We start from the raw sequence: 23834 nt of genomic DNA on the forward strand, positions 1-23834 counted from the left end.
TGCAACTATATTCAATGTGCGGGACAAAATTGAGGGTATGATTAAGAAGTTGGAGCTCTTCTCTGTCTGCAGTAACAAGGACAACACACAGGTCTTTCCATCATTGTATGATTTGTATGATTTTTGTGTGCAAATAAACTCAAGCTTATGGACAACGTCAAATGTGATATAGCAAAGCACCTGAGTAAGCTGGGTGCGCAATTACGCAGTTACTTTTACGAAACGGACGACACAAACAACTGGATCCATTATCCCTTTCATTCCCTGCCTCAAGCCCACTTACTGATATCTGAACAAGAGAGCCTCATCGAAATTGCAACAAGCGATTCTATGAAAATTGAATTGAATCAGAAGCCACTGTCAGATTTATGGATAGGGCTGCGCTCAGAATATCCTGACTTGGCAAATCGAGCTGTTAAGACACAGATGCCATTTGCAACCACGTACCTATGTGAGAGTGGATTCATGGCCCTCACTAGCATGAAAACGAAAATACAGGCACAAACTGGGTGGAAAATGATTTAAGACGACTCTCTCCAATACACCCCAACATTGCAGAGTTATGTGCATCCTTTCAAGCACACCCTTCTCATTAACCTGTGGTGAGTTATTCACAATTTTTGTTGAACAAATAAGGTTTTATTTGTAAGATGGCTAAATAAAGAGCAAAATTATTGTGAATTATATTATTATTTGTGCCCTGGTCCTATAAGAGCTCTTTGTCACTTCCCACTCACTCATTATTATGTTTAATAAATGCAGGCCTATAGTAATAGCAAAAAACAACAACATTTGAGTGTGTGCTGACCCTGGTGCTAGAGGGGGTATGCAGCTGGAGGTTGAATGATTGAAGGGGTACGGGCCTATAAAAAGTTTGGGAACCACTGCCCTAAAGGATATTCCAGGAAACGTTTATTTGTAGAGTGTAGAACATAGTGATATACCATTTTGGCAACATGAGAGGAGGATGGCATTGGCGTCTCTCTACAAGTAGGTTGAGTCAACATGTTGTTCTGCTTTCACAAAGGCACACACACACACACACACACAGAAATCAGAATCTTCCCCCAGTGATTTTACCCACAACTGAATATAACAGACGCAGAGAAGACATGTTGTCAAGCAAAAACAAGTTTATTATTTATTTCTGTCTTCAAATATGTACAATCTTTGTGAGCGAGATGAGCGCTACTGACCAGTGTGTCAGGAAAGTGCAGGGAGAGTATAAGCTAGGCAAAAGCAATCGTACAGAGAGCAGAGCTTCTACTGCAAGCGTCACAGATCAGAGTTCAGAGAAAGCCTTGCTGTGTATAGTGAGCGCATGATGAGTCCTGTCAATAGCTACAGGTGCTGTTTACAGAGAACACAAGTCTCGCTTTGCATGGGATGGAGATTGGATTCAGAGCAGAACATTCTGCACTATTCGTCTACAAAAGTTCAATTCAAACTGAACTGACTGAACGACTGTACAGTTAGGAAACGCTTCAAACCATAACAAGTAAAGGATTTATTTGCAAGAATTGCCAACTGGTTGGCAAAGGAAGCTATTGGCTGAATGGGTGTAGTAGTGACAGACACTATTTATCTCACATTCTGGGTATGGAGCCTGTGCTGTGATTGTTTGGGTCATGTGATTTCTGATCTTTGTTGATAGATATTATTGTACAAGATGATGTGTGTTATACTGGATTTAAATGATTGCGTCATACAACACAACACCAAAATGAAAGAAGTATTGATTGATATACACTGGGCTGGTCTTGTGATTCTGACCATCTCAGAAGACTAAAGTGGAAGAACTGTGCAGTTAGAAGACATAGCCCCTTCTCTGTAATCAACACACAGCGCTACATTAGTCACTGTATAACTGTATACTTATTATCCTTATGATACAGATTATGACTGATCTTACGTCAATGATCAAACTCCTTATTGAACATTGTGACTTTTCTTTAACCAACAACCTCCACAGATACCGTATGAAATGCACATTTTATCCGTTGGTTACGACATGGGCTTTAGACGAGTCAACTTGTTTAGGTCTAACATTCATATATGTCATACGGTACTGTGCATGAACGAAACCCATACTTGTGTCATTCCACGAATAGAGTGAATTGTCGGTAGTGTAATAATACAAATACACGTTTATTTCCGTCATAAAGAGTAAATGCTAAACTACATAAAAACATGTTTTCCCATCTCAGAAAAACAAATGGCTGTAAAAAGTGCCAATTAAAGTAACAAGATTGACAATTTCATCTTAATTAAGCCATAACTTAGGGGGTATGGAACAGAGAGGCGCAATTCAATGCAAGATTAACCAAACTTGTTAAAAAAATGTGTCGCCTATCTGTCGAGGGGCAACGAGGTTGACGTGTTATGATCGAATCGCTCAGTTTTCCACCACAAAACACTGGAAATGGACAAAAAGAGGGGCATCAGCTCACCTGCTTTTACACTATGCTTTGACTACGAGATGTTACATTTTTCTTTTTAAAGGAGAGTTCAGTTCATGTCACAGGGCTGACCTTAAACCTGGGGGACCCATTGGTACTTGGTCAAAGCAAGAAAATAACTACGGCTTTACAACTATGGTGAACACTTTGGGAATGTTTGTGGTGAAGCGGGTTGAAATTGTCAAGCATGATATGGGACATGCCAAAATGGGAATTTACTTTCATGGAAACACGCTACTATTGGACTTATGTGAACCGACTGTTAAATTGAGTGCTTAGCTCAGTAAGAACGGAGAAGTATGTGAACTAAGGGTTAAATGACGTGTTTTATAAAAATGTACACACGCACACAACGTCACAAGGCCATGAAAGGCACTATTCGTGGAATGACCCACTTAATACTGAAACCACACAGGTGAATGATTCAAACCTACAATAAGGCATACTGTAGGAATGTCCATACTGAGAAACCCTTCAGTTCTACTCATACTGTACAGTACAGTACGAAATATCCACTGTTTTGTGACGGCCAAGTAACACTAGCTCTCACCCAGAGAATGCCCCGAACACTTGCACTTATCCCGTGCAAGCTTTAGTGTGTGTTCATGCAGGCCGTGGTCAGTGAAGCAAAATCGTATTTTGTAGAAGCCTCTGGACAAAAAGGCCAACACATAGCTTCAGTGCACTGTGTGAATCTTACAGTACTACATTAGATAATGTCCCATCTGTTACTATAATATTCACAAAACAACCAATACCATTGGTCATACTCCCAACATTCTAAATTGGCAACCTGAATATAACCAACCTGTTTTTTTCCCTAAGTATAACATTCACACAAATATACCTAGTACCTTTAAAGACAAAAACCACACACATAATATGACCCCATTATCCTAACTTATCTCAAATGGCCTCATGCTTGTCTCCAGAATGAACTGAAACTACTGTTCAAGGCACTCTTGCAGGATATTTCTCCTGAAGGTTAAGTTCAAGTTCTTCCACATTTCCTAGGACTATTTCAAGCACTAGCGTTGTAAGAGTTTCAATGAAAATGAAGAAAGTATATTACAACATAAATGTCAGAGTAATAAAGCAAGGCGGTCCTGGTAACCAGGGTGACACGGCTGGTAACCAGGGAAACCAACAGTGTGACCAGGCTGTTAACCAGGGTGACACAGCTGGTGACCTGGGTAACAAGGCTCGTAACCAGGGAGACCAGGCTGGTAACCAGGTAGACGAGGCTTCACAGTGACGGCAAGATGGTGAATGGCTCTCGTCTGGGTTAGGATAGAGCCCTGCAGACACTACTGTACATATGGATAACATGTTGGACACACACTGTCTCCCAAAAACACACACACACAGGGGTACACATACACACATATGGGTGATAAACACACAAACATAAACAGTTTATGTACAAAGACTTATAGTAGCAATGAATGATATAGGAATAGATCCTTTAAATACACAGAAAGCTTATATGCACAAACAAATGAATGGATTAAGCAAATATAATGAATGTATTACACACCTTAAATACAGTACAACACATTCACACAGGTGATAAAATATACATATGTCCCTTATGTACATATATGAGGTATGTAAATTGAGGTTGATAATGTCACACACATTGATAACAACATATATGGGCTATATATACAAATGCTTACTATATACATACATGCTGGTTAAATATATACAGTTTACATACTGTGCGTAGAGTAGACCACAGCTCTAACTACATATGACTTATTTTTTGGTAACATAGTTGGAAGACATGATGCTACAGGGGTTAGAGGATTAGAGGGTCCTGGTTTTGGGGTCGGGGGGCTCGTAGGGTGGAGCAGGGGCGGAAGTGGGGGTGCCCCAGGCTGGGGGCATGATAGGGAAAGCAAACACCCCTGAACCCAAGGAGGACAGCAGCTCAGGCCACTGGCTTACACAGAAGGGTGAGAGGGGCGAAGGTGGCAGCCCCCCAAACAGGTCTGGGGCTGGATGGGCCACCAGATAGCTAGGATGGAACCCTGCTTGTCCCGGGGAGCTGGTCCTCATCACTGACCCCTGGGCCTGGCTGTCAATCATCGGCCATGACAGGGAGAGTTGGGGGCCTTCAAAGCCAGCGGCTGTCCTGGCAGGTGTCTGAGGAGAAAGATATATAGGTGAGCTTTCAGTCACCACAGGCTTTCATCTTAACTATTCCAGACCTGGCTTCAAATAGTAATCGTTTTCTTTCAAATTAATTCAACCTGTGATTAGGTCTGTCTGGAGTGCCAGCTGGTAGGTTTTGCACTAGTCCATTGTTTCTATTCTGGGTGGGGAATGAACACCCACCAGCTGTCAAATGCAGGGAAATTTTGGCATTGGCAGGTAAGAATGCCTATTTCACCAGCCATATTGGCAGGTTGTCACACAGAGCATTTGACAACAGTTGTTTCAATGAAAAGTCAAATTGACCCGAAAGGCTACTAAAGTGTGACTTTGTCATCATGTTCATGGCTAGTTACAGTATTTTGTTAACACGCTATGTTGTTTTTCAATATTGGTTTGAGCTTTCTGCAACTGTCTGCTGCTAGCAATAAGATTGCAACATTTGCAACATTTGCTTGGAGCTAACTCTGCAAATAGCCCTACTGGGTGATTTGAAAAGTCATAGTCAATTGATATAATAATATAATAATACTCTTAGCAAAAATGTTTATCTTTAATTTAGAATCTGTTGAAACTATGAGAATAGAACGTTTCAGAAATTTTGGGAAACATCACAGCACAGTTCAAATCAAAACTGGATGGTCTTCAGAGATAGATGGGAGGGGTTGAGGGTAGCTGAAGGATGGGACTAAAAACAAACAAAAGATAACTAATGTAAAATATACTGTCCGTAAAATGTATAGTATGTTAAAGCTGGAAGTAGAAGCATAAGTACTGTTGTCCATTAGTTTACTCCAATTAGGGGAGGGATGATAGGGTTAGGGGGAAATAATTTATCATTTGGTACTACATCATTCCATATGTGTTATTTCATAGTTTTGATGTCTTCACTTTTATTCTACAATGTAGAAAATAGTACAAATAAAGAATATCCTTTGAATGAGTAGGTGTTCTAAAACTTTTGACCGGTAGAGTAGCTATGTGTGTTGAAAACATTTCATCACAGGTAAGACATATAACTTGTTTAGTATAGTTCATTTGTAAGTCCACTCACTACTTGTAGCTGTATAGTCAGTTTGTTTGAAGTTGCTCTTGGCTAACATAATGTTCCGGTCGTTAGCTAGCTTGCACTGACGTGGCTGCTAGCACCTTCATGAAAAGGGAAATTTTATTTACTTTTACTTAACTAGGCAAGTCATTTAAGAACAAATTCAGGGGAAGCTCTTCAATATAACATAGTAGTAAGTAGTAAGATTTCTCGGGAGCAGGCAATGTTGAAAATTAATCTTTAGACATGTTGTACTTTTCTTAAATGTAGTTTTGTAAATGACTAAAACAAGCAGAAAACAAGAAAATTGTCTTCGAAAAAAAGTCAAGTTTCTGCTGTGAGTCAATGGGGTAACCTAGGTAACCACATGTTTTTCCCACAGGCGGGCAGGGCCAGGATGTTCTATATAATACCAAATGGGACCAGGGTTGCCAGGTCCAGCTAAAATTTAGAGCCCAATGACCTCTGAAAACTTGCCCACAAGGCCTGAAAACTATCCCAACATGTTTTTACCGCAGCATTTATCCAATAAACCCTTTTCCCATAACATTATCGAGAGAAAAGATAAATTGCCCTTATTAATCTCTCCAGATCATTTTCTATCAATGGATGTCAATTTAATTTGTTTTGACTGCTATGATTAATAAACAATAAGGAAATATATATATTTTTAAAGACAAATGCCATGGTGGCAGCGGTTCAATTTAGGAGTAGCCTAAAAATGCACCACCCGCAACCAATACATGTTTTTGTCAATGTAACCCAATTTGACTGCAAACCCGCAAAAACTGCAACCCTGACTGGGACTAGACAGAGATTCTCTTCTCTGACAGACATCGAGTGGCTATTACTACGGTAACAGCCCGACCCCTTAACTTCTTATAGCTGGGGGGCAGTATTGAGTAGCTTGGATGAATAAGTTGCCCAAAGTAAACGGCCTGCTCCTCAGTCTCAGTTGCTAATATATGCATGTTGTTATTAGTATTGGATAGAAAACACTCTAAAATTTCCAAAACTGTCATAATATTGTCTGTGAGTATAACAGAACTGATAATGCAGGCGAAACCCTGAGGAAAATCAAACCAGGAAGTGGCTTCTATTTTGAAAACTTCATGTTCCATAGCTTGCCTTTGCTCCATTTAAAGGGATATCAACCAGATTCCTTTTCCTATCGCTTCCTCAAGGTGTCAACAGTCTTCAGACATAGTTTCAGGCTTTTATTTTGAAAAATGAGCGAGAAAGATAACATTGCGTCATTGTATGGCCGTGTGCCAGCAGCTTTTGTATGCGCAACAGAGTTTGGGCAGCCATTGCCTTTCCCTCTCCTACTGAAAAGGACAGTTGCGGTTGATATATTATCGATTATATATTTTAAAAACAACCAGAGGATTGATTATAAAAAAACGTTTGGCATGTTTCTGTGGATATTACGGATACTATTTGGAATTTGTCTGCATTGTCGTGACCGCTCTTTCCTATGGATTTCTGAACATAACGCGCCAAACAAACGGAGGTATTTTGGATATAAAAATAATTTTTATGGAACAAAAGGAACATTTATTGTGTAACTGGGAGTCTCATGAGTGAAAACATCCAAAGATCATCAAAGGTAAACGATTCATTTGATTGCTTTTCTGATTTTCGTGACCAAGCTACTTGATGCTAGGTGTTCATAATGTTTTGTGGAGCGATCGATAAATGTACACAAAAGCTTGGATTGCTTTCGCTGTGAAGCATATTTTCAAAATCTGAAACGACAGGTGGATTAACAAAAGGCTAAGCTGTGTTTTGCTATATCTCACTTGTGATTTCATGAATATAAATATTTTTAGTAATATTATTTGAATGTGGCGCTATGCAATTCAGCGGTTGTTGATGAAAATTATCCCGTTAACGGGATTGCCGCCATAAGAAGTTTTTAAAGGGGCAGATAACAATTTGTTTTGTCTCACTGAGTGCGTTCGTAAATTCACACTATCTACTCCGATTTCAGAGCACTCCCTTCTGAGTGTGCCAGAGTGCAGAATAACTGATGAATATACAAACGAGCAACACCCGTTGATGAGCAACACCGCTGTCAGTAAACAGCAAAAAAAATGTAATTGTTGCCAGCAGCACAGTTACAGTCACCAACGCTCTAGATAACATGAAAACAGTCTAACCAGCTCTGCTGGGGTGAGTAAAATGGTCAGAGTGAGGTGTTCTCTTATTTGTGTCTAGAAGTAGCTAGCAAGCTAGCCAACTTTAGCCAGTTAGCTTGGGTGCTTGACTCATGTTGTGAGGTCAGAACACTCAGATCAACACTTGTTATGTACTTGAGTGAAGACCCAAAAGCGGTTTTAACAGAAAACAGAGTTCTTTAATGAAAAACAGGAATGGCATAAATCCTCCTCCAACGTAGTCAATGGAACAAAAAGAACGTTAGTATAATGCAGGAAGCACCTGCCAGGCAGACTCCGACAGGATAGGACAAGGTGGAAGCAAACGCGACGACAGCTTGCTTCTGGCATCAAAAACACAAATAAGAATCAGACACTGAAAGTAGCAGGAACAGAGAGAGAAATAGAGACCTAATCAGAGGGGGAAGAGAGAACAGGTGGGAAAGAGTGAATGAGCTAGTTAGGGGAGATGTAGAACAGCTGAAGAAAGAGAGACAGAGAAGGTAACCTAAAAAGACCAGCAGAGAGAGAGACAGAGTGAAGAGAAAGGACAGGAACAGACATAACAAGACATGACAGTACCCCCCACTCACCGAGCGCCTCCTGGCGCACTCGAGGAGGAAACCTGGCGGCAACGGAGGAAATCATCGATCAGCGAACGGTCCAGCACGTCCCGAGAGGGAACCCAACTCCTCTCCTCAGGACCGTACCCCTCCCAATCCACTAGGTACTGATGGAGGGCGCATGTCCAAAATCTTACGGACCCTGTAGATGGGTGCGCCCTCGACAAGGATGGGGGACGAGCGGGGGCGCGAAGAACGGGCTTAACACAGGAGACATGGAAGACCGGGTGAACGCGACGAAGATAGCGCGGGAGAAGAAGTCGCACTGCGACAGGATTAATGACCTGAGAAATACGGAACGGACCAATGAACCGCGGGGCCAACTTGCGAGAAGCTGTCTTAAGGGAAGGTTCTGAGTGGAAGCCATACTCTCTGACCGCAACAATATCTAGGACTCTTGGTCCTACGCTTATTAGCGGCCCTCACAGTCTGCGCCCTATTACGGCAAAGTGCCGACCTGACCCCCTTCCAGGTGCGCTCGCAACGCTGGACAAAAGCCTGAGCGGAGGGGACGCTGGACTCGGCGAGCTGAGATGAGAACAGCGGAGGCTGGTACCCGAGGCTACTCTGAAAAGGAGATAGACCGGTAGCAGACGAGGGAAGCGAGTTGTGGGCGTACTCTGCCCAGGGGAGCTGTTCTGACCAAGACGCAGGGTTACGAAAGAAAGACTGCGTAAAAATGCGACCAACAGTCTGATTGGCCCGTTCGGCTTGGCCGTTAGACTGGGGATGAAAGCCGGACGAGAGACTGACGGAAGCCCCAATCAAACGGCAAAACTCCCTCCAAAATTGAGACGTGAACTGCGGGCCTCTGTCGGAAACGACGTCAGACGGAAGGCCATGAATTCGGAAAACATTCTCGATAATGATCTGAGCCGTCTCCTTAGCAGAAGGGAGCTTAGCGAGAGGAATGAAATGAGCCGCCTTAGAGAATCTATCGACAACCGTAAGAATAACTGTCTTCCCCGCTGATGAAGGCAGTCCGGTGATGAAATCTAAAGCGATGTGAGACCACGGTCGAGAGGGAATGGGAAGCGGTCTGAGACGGCCGGCAGGAGGAGAGTTCCCAGATTTAGTCTGCGCGCAGACCGAACAAGCGGCGACAAATCGAGCGTCACGTTCAGTGGGCCACCAGAAACGCTGGCGAATGGAGCGAGCGTACCCCGAACGCCGGGGTGGCCGGCTAACTTGGCAGAGTGGGCCCACTGAAGAACGGCCGGACGAGTAGGAACGGGAACGAACAGAAGGTTCCTAGGACAAGCTCGCGGCGACGGAGTGTGAGCGAGTGCTTGCTTTACCTGCCTCTCAATTCCCCAGACAGTCAACCCGACAACACGCCCTTCAGGGAGAATCCCCTCGGGGTCGGTGGAGACCTCAGAAGAACTTAAGAGACGAGATAAAGCATCAGGCTTGGTGTCTTTTGAGCCCGGACGATAAGAAATAACAAACTCGAAACGAGCGAAAAACAGAGCCCAACGAGCCTGACGCGCATTAAGTCGTTTGGCTGAACGGATGTACTCAAGGTTCCTATGGTCAGTCCAAACGACAAAAGGAACGGTCGCCCCCTCCAACCACTGTCGCCATTCGCCTAGGGCTAAGCGGATGGCGAGCAGTTGCGATTACCAACATCATAGTTACGTTCTGACGGCGATAAGCGATGAGAGAAAAACGCGCAAGGATGGACCTTGCCGTCAGCGCTGAGAAAGAATGGCTCCCACGCCCACCTCTGACGCGTCAACCTCAACAACAAACTGACTAGAGATGTCAGGTGTAACAAGAATAGGTGCGGATGTAAAACGATTCTTAAGAAGATCAAAAGCTCCCTGGGCGGAAACGGACCATTAAAGCACGTCTTAACAGAAGTAAGGGCTGTGAGGGGAGCTGCCACCTGACCTACGGATGAAACGCGATAGAAATTAGCGAAGCCCAGAAAGCGCTGCAGCTCGACGCGTGACTTAGGAACGGGCCAATCAATGACAGCCTGGACCTTAGCGGGATCCATCTTAATGCCCTCAGCGGAAATAACGGAACCGAGAAAAGGGACAGAGGCGGCATGAAAAGTGCACTTCTCAGCCTTCACATAAAGACAGTTCTCCAAAAGGCGCTGGAGGACGCGTCGCACGTGCTGAACATGAATCGAGAGAGACGGTGAAAAAATCAGGATATCGATAAACGAAAACAAAAATGTTCAGCATGTCTCTCAGGACGTCGTTAACTAGTGCCTGAAAGACAGCTGGAGCGTTAACGAGGCCGAAAGGAAGAACCCGGTATTCAAAGTGCCCTACGGAGTGTGAAACGCCGTCTTCCACTCGTCCCCCTCCCTGATGCGCACGAGATGGTAGGCGTTACGAAGGTCCAATTTGGTGAAAAACCTGGCTCCCTGCAGGATCTCGAAGGCTGAAGACATAAGAGGAAGCGGATAACGATTCTTAACCGTTATGTCATTCAGCCCTCGATAATCCACGCATGGGCGCAGGGACCCGTCCTTCTTCTGAACAAAAAAAAACCCCGCTCCGGCGGGAGAGGAGGAGGAGACTATGGTACCGGCGTCGAGCGAAACCGACAAATAATCCTCGAGAGCCTTACGTTCGGGAGCCGACAGAGAGTATAATCTACCCCGGGGGGAGTAGTTCCCGGAAGGAGATCAATACTACAGTCATACGACCGGTGTGGAGGGAGAGAAGTGGCCTTGGAACGACTGAACACCGTGCGCAGATCGTGATACTCCTCCGGCACCCCTGTCAAATCGCCAGGCTCCTCCTGTGAAGAAGAGACAGAGGAAACAGGAGGGATAGCAGACATTAAACAGGTCACATGACAAGAAACATTCCAGGATAGGATAGTATTACTAGACCAATTAATAGAAGGGTTATGGCGCACTAGCCAGGGATGACCCAAAACAACAGGTGTAAAAGGTGAACGAAAAATTAAAAAAGAAATGGTTTCGCTATGATTACCAGAGACAGTGAGGGTTAAAGGCAGCGTCTCACGCTGAATCTTGGGGAGAGAACTACCATCTAAAGCGAACAAGGCCGTGGGCTCCCTAACTGTCTGAGAGGAATGTCATGTTCCCGAGCCCAGGTCTCGTCCATAAAACAGCCCTCCGCCCCAGAGTCTATCAAGGCACTGCAGGAAGCAGATGAACCGGGCCAGCGGAGATGGACCGGAAAGGTAGTGCGTGATCCAGAAGGAGAGGCCTGAGTAGTTGCGCTCACCAGTAGCCCTCCTCTTACTGATGAGCTCTGGCTTTTACTGGACATGAGGTGACAAAATGACCAGCGGAGCCGCAGTAGAGACAGAGGCGATTGGCGATTCTCCGTTCCTTCTCCTTGGCCGAGATGCGGATACCCCCCAGCTGCATAGGCTCAGCATCCGAGCCGGCGGAGGGGGGTGGCAGTGATGCGGCAGGTGGCAGTGATGTGGAGAGGGGAGCAACGGAGAACGCGAGCTCCTTTCCACGAGCTCGGCGACGAAGATCAAACCGTCGCTCTATGCGAATAGCGAGAGTTATTAAGGAGTCCAGACTGGAAGGAACCTCCCGGGAGAGGATCTCATCCTTAACCTCGACGGGAGACCCTCCAGTTAGCTTGAGCAAAGCCGGCTGTTCCAGTCACTTGAGGCAGCGAGTGCGAAACTCAATCGAATAATCCGTTATGGATCGATTCCCCTGACATAGGGAAGACAGGGCCCTGGAAGCCTCCTCCCCAAAAACAGAACGGTCAAAAACCCGTATCATCTCCTCCTTAAAGTCCTGATACTGGTTAATACACTCAGCCCTCGCCACCCAGATTGCCGTGCCCCACTCACGCGCCCGTCCAGAGAAATGACGTAGGCGTGCGGGCTGCGCTCCTGGAAGTAAGTGTTGGGCTGGAGAGAGAACACCACATCACACTGAGTGAGGAATGAGCGGCACTCAGTGGGCTCCCAGAGTAACACGGCGGGTTGTTGATCCTGGGCTCCGGAGACCGGGAAACCCTGGAAGTGGGCGGTGGATCGAGGTGGAGTTGGTGAACCTGTCTTGTGAGGTCGGAGACTTGGACGGCCAGGGTCTCAACGGCATGTCGAGCAGCAGACAATTCCTCCTCGTGTCTGCCTAGCATCGCTCCCTGGTACGGCGGAGTGAAAGGGTCCGGAGCCGCTGGGTCCATTCTTGGTCTGATTCTTCTGTTATGTACTTGAGTGAAGACCCAAAAGCGGTTTTAACAGAAAACAGAGTTCTTTAATGAAAAAACAGGAATGGCATAAATCCTCCTCCAACGTAGTCAATGGAACAAAAAGAACGTTAGTATAATGCAGGAAGCACCTGCCAGGCAGACTCCGACAGGATAGGACAAGGTGGAAGCAAACGCGACGACAGCTTGCTTCTGGCATCAAAAACACAAATAAGAATCAGACACTGAAAGTAGCAGGAACAGAGAGAGAAATAGAGACCTAATCAGAGGGGGAAGAGAGAACAGGTGGGAAAGAGTGAATGAGCTAGTTAGGGGAGATGTAGAACAGCTGAAGAAAGAGAGACAGAGAAGGTAACCTAAAAAGACCAGCAGAGAGAGACAGAGTGAAGAGAAAGGACAGGAACAGACATAACAAGACATGACAACACTACTCCTCCTCGGCCAGAGTGTCCAGTGTGCGCTCTGATCGCGAGAGCGAAACGCCACGGCCGGCCCACTCATTAGGCAGGATTAGGTAGCCGCCCATAGTGGTAGATTGAGGAAGGTGGCATTTTCTGAGCTAAAGTGACCAAGGCACACCTCCAACAACAACACATAAAACCTCACATAATTCTGCCCAAAAACAATGACAATTTCGCACAAACCAGTGGCATTTCACAACACCCTCAATAAAATCTGCTAAACATGTGTGTGACCAATAAATGTTGATTTGATTTGAATATGGGCTCTTTAGGTGAGCGCTGACTACACCCTTTGTAAAGTAGTGCCCACTTTGTCAAAGGCAGGGGCGCAAAATATTTGACTTGTCCATTCCCAGGGTGCTGTTGGAGAGAAGCATCTCTGCAGCGCTCCACCAAAGTTCGGGTCAAAAATAATCGAACGTAAAACATGTAGAAGATATAGGATATGGTAGAAAGACTATGTGGCCTTTTCTGTAGCCTTCAGGCTGGAGATAAAATATATTACAATGTAATGAGAAGGACACTTTTTACATCATGAAGGTTTCTCCAACCAAACAGCCTAACATGAATGGCGCTCAATCAAATAGAAAATATGCTGTCATGTCAACAAAGAACATGTCCTAAAAACAGGACAAGTCAAAGTAAAATGGACAATATGGAATGGACAATCACAACTGTTGTCCAGGAGTTGCATTGTCATGATCAGTGGTTTCAAGTTTGTATCCATACATTTTTTGACAAGCTGATCATATTTAAAAAGAAAATACTTCTGCATTTCCCGCTGTGTAAACACATTGCAAATAGGCTCGCGATAACTGCTGATCAAGGTAGATAGCTGATATTCAGAGCTTAAATAGCCAAACTATTTAGTCACAGGAATCAAGACTAACTAAGTCAATGCAATGGCATGTTAGGCTACACCCCAGTAAGCATGAGCTGACGTCTTTTGGACATCTTTTTTTGGTCCTGTCCGGAAGTAGAGTTTTGGTGTTGTACAAATGGTAAGCTTACCACATAGATGGGCACTCATAAAATTCAATTTCAAGCAGCACTGTAGGCTACACCTCAGTAAGCACGGACTGACGCAGACGCTTTTGGACTTTTGGTCTTTTTTTGGTGCAGATCCAGACAGGCCTTGATTTCCACATCCACGGACATTGGTTTCTGGTCCGGACCAAATCTGAACCAATCACAGACGTCTATGTTTGGTCTAGATTTTGTCTGGTCTGGACCAGCCTTGATTTGACCCAAACATAGACATCTATAAATTACATATTTTCAATTTTAATTCAGAACCACAAATGTGCATGATTTCAACATCTGGAAAATACATTTTCACCTTTCATTCAGAACCTAAATTGAACCTAACTTCAACGTCTGGAAAATACATATTTTAAATGTATCTTCAACATAATTTTGCTTACTGGGACTATACTAGTTCTGTGGAGGGAGGGGCAATATTTTTTGGCTTGCCTATGGCGGCAGAACAGCAAAGACCGGCCCTACGAAACACATTATTTACTAAAGGGACAATCTGACCAAACTCTGAATTTACGAATGCCCAGAGCACACTCTGGCACTCCACAGTGAATTTATGAACACACCCCTAATGACTCAAATATTTGGGGGTACATTGTGCTTAACTGAGTATTGAAGACTCAAAAGAACTTTTATTCATAAACTCTTATTAATTCTTATCACTAAAACACCCAAATGATTATATTGTGCTCCTCCACCTATTTGTGTGCTTCTAAATTTCAATTTATGTACCCTGTGTAACAAATGTCAGTTTAGAGCCCTGGACTATAATTACACAATATGGACCGAGGGGGTGTGGTATATTGGCCATTTACCACAAACACCTGAAGTGCCTTATTGCTATTATAAACTGGTTACCAACGTACTTGTGGTATACAGTCTGAAATACCAATGCTGCCAGCCAATCAGAATTCAGGGCTCGAACCACCCAGTTTATAATAATCAATAAAATAAACTGCATGACTCAGCATTGTGTGGTAGGGAAGGCACTTTGTTGATGCTTAATACTCAGAACTGTTAACTGTTTTTACTATTTTATCTAAATTATTCATTTTAACATACTGATAAAATATTCAGATCACACACATTTCATTAAATTGAGCAATATACCACATTACTCATTACTAGTTATATATTTCTTGGTCAAATAAATAATCAGTTATTAGTGATTTTTTTGCGTAAGAAAAGGAAACTTTTTTGGGGTGTAAGTAAAGGAAAATATTTTGGCTTTTGAAAGATCTGATTGGCTGGTAGATTTTTTTGATCTACCTACCACAGTGGCTGGTGGACCAATAAGTAAATTTCCCACCCTGGTTCTATTGTGCCAGAAATGATCAATCAAGTGCAGAAAAATCAATATATAATTTTAAAGAAAACAAACACTAGTTGACCCATTTAGCTACACCCCTACTAATAAATAATGCATAGTACATAAACAGTTAAACACAGATACATACCGTATCCAACAACTACTCACATCTGGAGCGCTGGCCAGTCTGGCTCTGGTTCTGGGCCCCATGGGGTCGTCGTTCCAACGCGGCTGCCCACTGAGGCTGAGGGAACTGGGCCGCGGCCGCCAGGAGACAGCCAGAGCCTCCATGGCCCAGTCATCCACCAGTCTGTGGAGGTCGTCTGTGAAGGACCCTGCATAGGAGCCTATGTAGGTGCCAGGGTAAGTGCCAGTGAAGGTGCCTGTCTTGTTGTTGCTGTTGTTGGCCTGGACTTGGGCCAACCCTGCTATTGGCTGGTGGGGAGGAGGGGTGGAGCTGGCTGTCTGTTGCTGGGACGGCTGGTTGGATGCACCTGAGCCTGATCCAGTCCCTGGGAGATGGACATACTGTTCAGACCCTGCCTCAAGTTCCAAACAGAGTATGTGAGCGGAGCGGAGCTGGAGCAGAGCGAGGAGTGCCCAATTTGACTGGAGTGCGGAGCGAGATTCCCAAAGGCTGGAGCCTCGGCCTTCTCACCTGCTCCAATTTCGCTCCAGTACCACTCACTTCAGGAGCTCAGGAAATGCCCGGCCCAGCATGTATTTGTAGGCTACTTGTGTGCTGCTACTGCCCCTTGCTTTAGCTACTGTCATGGAGTTGGCTGAATATTTTCATAAAGAAACCAAGAGCAAGAGAGGGAATGCAGTGATGTAGTGTCCACAGCTAAATAATCATTGTGGAATCTGAAAAGACACTGATCCCAAAAGTATGATGGTGTACTTAAGGAGCTTTCTGTTTTAATAGGGTTATTTAAGCCTAAAAACCTTTAGACCTACCTATAGAAAAATAAAAACTCTGCATCCCTGCCTAGCAAGAGTAGCCTGAGAGGGATATTCTCCGCTGCTGGCCTGCTCTCCAGGCACCATCGCATGAGCCTGAAGCTAGACTCTGGATTCATGTTTCTAAAAATGAATTCAAAGGCACTGTAGACCGAGCCTAATAAGGCATTTTTAGTTTCATTTGTATCTCATTCTAAGTAAGCCTATATGGGAAATTAATTGACTAAAATTATTTAATACAACAAAATGTCGTTTAAACACTGAGCGCTATAATGTTCCTGCCAAGCCTAGTGTGTTGCACTTGCAAATGCTTCACAATGTATTTCTTTGTAGGGTATGGGCTTGAAATAATTGAAATAAATGGCTAATAATATAGCCTAAATAATACAATACTTGTCTGACTCCTGACCTATTTAGAGTGTGTATATGCCGTTTAATACAACATGTAGCCTAATTCAAATGATTAGCGCTTCTTACAGTCACCTCTTCATGTTGTTTATTAAAATAATTTTCAATTCAAATCATATGGTTTGGTTTCAGTACTTCAAAACCAAATGGTCCGGGTAGTGACAGAAATAGATGGTTGTTGGTTCAATGGTGATTTTAATGAATGGGGTGAATTTGGAACAACTGTTTGTTATTTTCCTGTGAAGAAGGAGTGTTTTTTTAACAAACCGGTTGGAAGTGGTTGGAAAGGACGTGGAGCGTGAGGAACGAGTGGGATTTCCGACCCCTGAACTCCGCTGACATACTCTGGTCCCAACTAGCTCTGTTGCTGAAACGTGTTATCTAAGTAAATGTAGTTCAAATGAACACTAGAAGGCCCCTCTTGTTTATAAAATGCATTCTAATCTAATGACATGTACTTCTACTCTTACTCATGAGAGGAGCTTTTGGGGAAAGAAAACAAGGTACATGAGTAGATACAATAATAAAATCAATGAATTCATGAATAGATAAATACAATAAATAGTTTGGGATTCTCCAAATGGCTAATGTCTTTTCTGCAAATTATACTTACCCCTACCACGCTCTTTACCAAGGCAGAGACGTTTCAGAGTTGACCCTAGGAGATAAACAGAGTGAGGACTCCAAGCAACACGGAAAACATAAACACACATAGACGTACGTCTAAAAAACAGTCACACTGCTACAAAGATCTGCTCAAACGCCAGATGCAGCATCATCACACACATAACACCGTGGGAAAGCACGGTTCAGACAACTATCTGAATACAGATGGACAGGCCAATCATGCAGTCCCTCTAGAAGTGAGCCACAGAACTGTGAGAGGTCTGAGAGAGAGAGAGGTCTGAGAGAGAGAGAGGTCTGAGAGAGAGAGAGGTCTGAGAGAGAGAGAGTTCTGAGAGAGAGAGAGAGGTCTGAGAGAGAGGTCTGAGAGAGAGAGAGTTCTGAGAGAGAGGTCTGAGAGAGAGAGAGGTCTGAGAGAGAGAGAGGTCTGAGAGAGAGAGAGGTCTGAGAGAGAGAGAGGTCTGAGAGAGAGAGAGGTCTGAGAGAGAGGTCTGAGAGGTCTGAGAGAGATCTGAGAGAGAGATCTGAGAGAGAGGTCTGAGAGAGAGAGAGAGATCTGAGAGAGAGGTCTGAGAGAGAGAGAGAGAGAGAGAGAGATCTGAGAGAGAGAGAGGTCTGAGAGAGAGAGGTCTGAGAGAGAGAGAGTTCTGAGAGAGAGAGAGTTCTGAGAGAGAGGTCAGAGAGAGAGAGAGAGGTCTGAGAGAGAGAGAGGTCTGAGAGAGAGGTCTGAGAGAGAGATCTGAGAGAGAGAGGTCTGAGAGAGAGAGAGAGATCTGAGAGAGAGAAAGAGAGAGAGAGAGAGGTCTGAGAGAGAGAGACAGAGATCTGAGAGAGAGAGGTCTGAGAGAGAGGTCTGAGAGAGAGAGAGATCTGAGAGAGAGAGAGAGGGAGAGAGAGATCTGAGAGAGAAAGAGAGAGAGAGAGAGGTCTGAGAGAGAGAGAGAGAGCTCGTAACCAACAGGGCGCAAAATAACAGCGCTGTGTGTAGCCATGCAGACAGGGTCCACTAGGCAGGACTGCAGTGGCAGAGAGGCAGAGTTACACAGACAGGAGCAGAGAGTGAGCCGAGTACACAGTACTGCTGCAGTGCGTTACTACTATTACTACTGCATCCACTACTCATCAGCCAAGCACAACAGACAGAGAGAGACATTTCACTGTAGTTCAGAGAATCAGAGAGACACAGGGGAGAGGATGGGATGGAGGAAGGAAAAAGAGGGGGAGAAAAAAATAAAAGAGCTGCAGGATGAAGATATCCGGACATAGTTTAAAAATGGTCAGTACTTCAACGTCCACAGAAGTCGTTTTTTTGATCCGGCCCAGAACCAGTCTTGATTTCAACATCCATAGACGTTGATTTTTAGTCCATACCGTACTACATCTGAACCAATCATAGACATATGTTTCACAAGTTTGGACTGCACATTAGAGTCCGGAACGACCAGAGCTCATTTGAATAATGCCCAGTTGTGTGTTCATTTTTACATTTAGTTCATTGAGCAGACACTCTTATCCAGAGCAACTTATAGTCAGTGTATTCAACTAAGGTAGATAAACATATCACAGTCATAGCAAGTAAAGAGTAACTGTAATGGCTACTGATAATGTTGTTGTGGTTGAAGTGTTCTTTCTGTTGGTTGTCAGAAAACATGATCACTTCCAGTTCTGAAGCTTTTGAAAAGGTGACAGATGGGAGTAATAATAAATATTCCATACTACAATCTTCATTTTGCTCCATTTTCCTGTAATCTGATATATTTCAATGTTAATGACCAAAGAATTATACGTTCAATTCTGTAGGGTTGAAATATGACCATAGAAACAATAACACCAAAAATATGTATTTTTTATGTCTGGATAAATGTATTTTCAACATCCGGGAAAATACGTCTTTTCAACTTTTGTTCAGAACAGAAAATGAACGTAATCTCAACATCATCTTTACATCTTTTCAAAGTAATTCGGCTCACTGGGTAAAGAGGAGGAGAGGCGAGAAGAAGAGGAAGACATGAAAAGAGGAGAATGGAGGAGAGGAAGGAGAGCAGTGGAGGAGGACAAGAAGCAGAGTGAGTGGGGAGTGGTGGAGCAATGGAGGGGAGGAAGGAGAGCAGTGGAGGAGGACAAGAAGCAGAGTGAGTGGGGAGTGGTGGAGCAATGGAGGGGAGGAAGGAGAGCAGTGGAGGAAGACAAGAAGCAGAGTGAGTGGGGAGTGGTGGAGCAATGGAGGAGAGGAGGAGATACAAACAGATAGACAGAGACACAGGCCCACTGAGGAATCTAGCGCGTGGTTTGCTACTGGTTTTATAGGTCACTCTCTCAGGTGGTGGAGGGTAAGCAGGCCAGCCTGTGGAGAGGAGGAGGAGAGGAGAGGAGGAGAGGAGACACAGAACATCAGGGTAAGAAGAGCACACAGCTCTGACCAGAACCCGCTTGAGAAATGAGTTTGAACAGCAACCTATGTCAGAACCATATGTTAAAGGCTACAGATGTAGACATATTTTCTAAGGCATCCTATTGCAGCAGTTCCTCTAAACATGAGTATGAGCCACAATATTGATCTGTATCTGTTGCTTGTCATTTGGGTGAAACAAATGTAATAAATTAATAAAACAGACAGTTAGTGTTGCAAAATTCCAATTACATTCCCCAAATTCTCAGGTTTTCCAGATATCCAAGTTGGAATATTCACAGAATTAGGAGGGAATAAGCAGGAAATCTGATATCCTCAACCCAGGATTTCTGGAAAACCTAGCAATTTGTTTGGAAAGTTACCGGAATTTGGAAACTCTGAAAGTGTCTCCTTTTGCATGCTGGGACATGTAGTTTGTGGGTCACCTTGGCTTGGTGGAGTCTGTGGACCTGTCCCCTCTCCGTGTAGTCCAGCTCCAGCGTAAATGTTGTCTGAGGAGAGGGAACCCTTGAGGGAGCAGGGCTGCTGGGTCTGGACGGGCTCAGAGGTGGAGGTAGCCAGGTGACTGGTACCTGAATGGGCTCGGCTGTCTGACTGAACTGGAGCTTTTCCTGGAGACCCGTTCAGACTCACTGTAGGCTCACCTACACAGACCAATATACAGTTGAAGTCGGAAGTTTACATACACTTAGGTTGGAGTCATTAGAACTCGTTTTTCAACCACTCCACAAAGTCCTTGTTAAACTACAGTTTTGGCAAGTCGGATAGGACACAAGCATTTTTCCCAAAAATTGTTTACAGACAGATTTTTTCAGATTGCATCACAATTCCAGTGGGTCAGAAGTTTACATACACTAAGTTGACTGTGCCTTTAAACAGAAAATTTCAGAAAATGATGCCATGGCGTTAGAAGCTTCTGATAGGCTAATTGACATCATTTGAGTCAATTGGAGGTGTACCTGTGGATGTATTTCAAGGACTACCTTCAAACTCAGTGCTTCTATGCTTGACATCATGGGAAAATCAAAAGAAATCAGCCACAACCTCAGAAAAAAGATTGTAGACCTCCACATGTCTGGTTCATCCTTAGGAGGAATATCCAAATGCCTGAACGTACCACGTTCATCTGTACAAACAAGAGTACGCAAGTATAAACACCATGGGACCACGCAGCCGTCATACCGCTCAGGAAGAAGACGCATTCTGTCTCCTAGAGATGAACATAGTTTGGTGTCGAAAAGTGCAAATCAATCCCAGAACAACATCAAAGGACCTTGTGAAGATGCTGGAAGAAACAGGTACAAAGTATCTATATCCACAGTAAAACGAGTCCTATATCGATATAACCTGAAAGGTCGCTCAGCAATGAAGAAGCCAGTGCTCCAAAACCACCATAAAAAAACAGACTACGGTTTGCAACTGCACATGGGGACAAAGATCATACTTTTTGGAGAAATGTCCTCTGGTCTGATGAAACAAAAATATAACTGTTTGCCCATAACGACCGTTATGTTTGAAAGAAAAAGGGGGAGGCTTGCAAGCCGAAGAACACAATCCAAACCGTGAAGCACGGGGGTGACAGCATCATGTTGTGGGGGTGCTTTGCTGCAGGAGGGACTGGTGCACTTCACAAAATAGATGGCATCATGATGCTGAAAAATTATGTGGATATAATGAAGCAACATCTCAAGACATCAGTCAGGAAGTTAAAACTTGGTCGCAAATGGGTCTTCCAAATGGACAATGACCCCAAGTATACTTCCAAAGTTGTGGCAAAATGGCTAAAGGACAACAATGTCAATGTGTTGGAGTGGCCATTACAAAGCCCTGACCTCAATCCTATAGAAAATTTGTGGGCAGAACTGAAAAAGAGTGTGCGAGCAAGGAGGCCTACAAACTTCAAATCAAATCAAATTTTATTTGTCACATACACATGGTTAGCAGATGTTAATGTGAGTGTAGAGAAATGCTTGTGCTTCTAGTTCCGACAATGCAGTAATAACCAACAAGTAATCTAACTAACAATTCCAAAACTACTGTCTTATACACACAAGTGTAGGGGGATAAAGAATATGTACATAAAGATATATGAATGAGTGATGGTACAGAGCGGCATAGGCAAGATACAGTAGATGGTATCGAGTACAGTATATACATATGAGATGAGTATGTAAACAAAGTGGCATAGTTAAAGTGGCTAGTGATACATGTATTACATAAAGATGCAGTAGATGATATAGAGTACAGTATATACATATGAGATGAATAATGTAGGGTATGTAAACATTATATTAGGTAGCATTGTTTAAAGTGGCTAGTGATATATTTTACATCATTTCCCATCAATTCCCAATATTAAAGTGGCTGGAGTTGAGTCAGTGTGTTGGCAGCAGCCACTCAATGTTAGTGGTGGCTGTTTAACAGTCTGATGGCCTTGAGATAGAAGCTGTTTTTCAGTCTCTCGGTCCCAGCTTTTATGCACCTGTACTGACCTCGCCTTCTGGATGATAGCGGGGTGAACAGGCAGTGGCTCGGGTGGTTGTTGTCCTTGATGATCTTTATGGCCTTCCTGTAACATCGGGTGGTGTAGGTGTCCTGGAGGGCAGGTAGTTTGCCCCCGGTAATGCGTTGTGCAGACCTCACTACCCTCTGGAGAGCCTTATGGTTGTGGGCGGAGCAGTTGCCGTACCAGGCGGTGATACAGCCCGCCAGGATGCTCTCGATTGTGCATCTGTAGAAGTTTGTGAGTGCTTTTGGTGACAAGCCAAATTTCTTCAGCCTCCTGAGGTTGAAGAGGCGCTGCTGCGCCTTCTTCACGATGCTGTCTGTGTGGGTGGACCAATTCAGTTTGTCTGTGATGTGTATGCCGAGGAACTTAAAACTTACTACCCTCTCCACTACTGTTCCATCGATGTGGATAGGGGGGTGTTCCCTCTGCTGTTTCCTGAAGTCCACAATCATCTCCTTAGTTTTGTTGACGTTGAGTGTGAGGTTATTTTCCTGACACCACACTCCGAGGGCCCTCACCACCTCCCTGTCGGCCGTCTCGTCGTTGTTGGTAATCAAACCCACCACTGTTGTGTCGTCCGCAAATTTGATGATTGAGTTGGGGGCGTGCGTGGCCACGCAGTCGTGGGTGAACAGGGAGTGCAGGAGAGGGCTCAGAACGCACCCTTGTGGGGCCCAGGTGTTGAGGATCAGCGGGGTGGAGATGTTGTTGCCTACCCTCACCACCTGGGGGCGGCCCGTCAGGAAGTCCAGTACCCAGTTGCACAGGGCGGGGTCGAGACCCAGGGTCTCGAGCTTGATGACGAGCTTGGAGGGTACTATAGTGTTAAATGCCGAGCTGTAGTCGATGAACAGCATTCTCACATAGGTATTCCTCTTGTCCAGATGAGTTAGGGCAGTGTGTAGTGTGGTTGAGATTGCATCGTCTGTGGACCTATTTGGGCGGTAAGCAAATTGGAGTGGGTCTAGGTTGTCAGGTAGGGTGGAGGTGATATGGACCTTGACTAGTCTCTCAAAGCACTTCATGATGACGGAAGTGAGTGCTACGGGGCGGTAGTCATTTAGCTCAGTTACCTTAGCTTTCTTGGGAACAGGAACAATGGTGGCCCTCTTGAAGCATGTGGGAACAGCAGACTGGGATAGGGATTGATTGAATATGTCCGTAAACACACCAGCCAGCTGGTCTGCGCATGCTCTGAGGGCGTGGCTGGGGATGCCGTCTGGGCCTGCAGCCTTGCGAGGGTTAACACGTTTAAATGTTTTACTCACCTCGGCTGCAGTGAAGGAGAGTCCGCATGTTTTCGTTGCAGGCCGTGTCAGTGGCACTGTATTGTCCTCAAAGCGGGCAAAAAAGTTATTTAGTCTGCCTGGGAGCAAGACATCCTGGTCGGTGACGGGGCTGGTTTTCTTTTTGTAATCCGTGATTGACTGTAGACCCTGCCACATACCTCTTGTGTCTGAGCAGTTGAATTGAGATTCTACTTTGTCTCTATACTGA

General features: G+C 44.5%; 1 pseudogene; it reads right to left on the reverse strand.

The window, feature by feature from the left end:
• Positions 1 to 1113: 1113 nt before the first annotated feature.
• Positions 1114 to 23834, reverse strand: part of LOC135539676 (serine/threonine-protein kinase WNK2-like) — a 73709-nt pseudogene continuing 50988 nt past the window's right edge.

This window comes from Oncorhynchus masou, chromosome 5 (assembly GCF_036934945.1).
Source record: "Oncorhynchus masou masou isolate Uvic2021 chromosome 5, UVic_Omas_1.1, whole genome shotgun sequence".
NCBI classification, from domain to species: domain Eukaryota; kingdom Metazoa; phylum Chordata; class Actinopteri; order Salmoniformes; family Salmonidae; genus Oncorhynchus; species Oncorhynchus masou.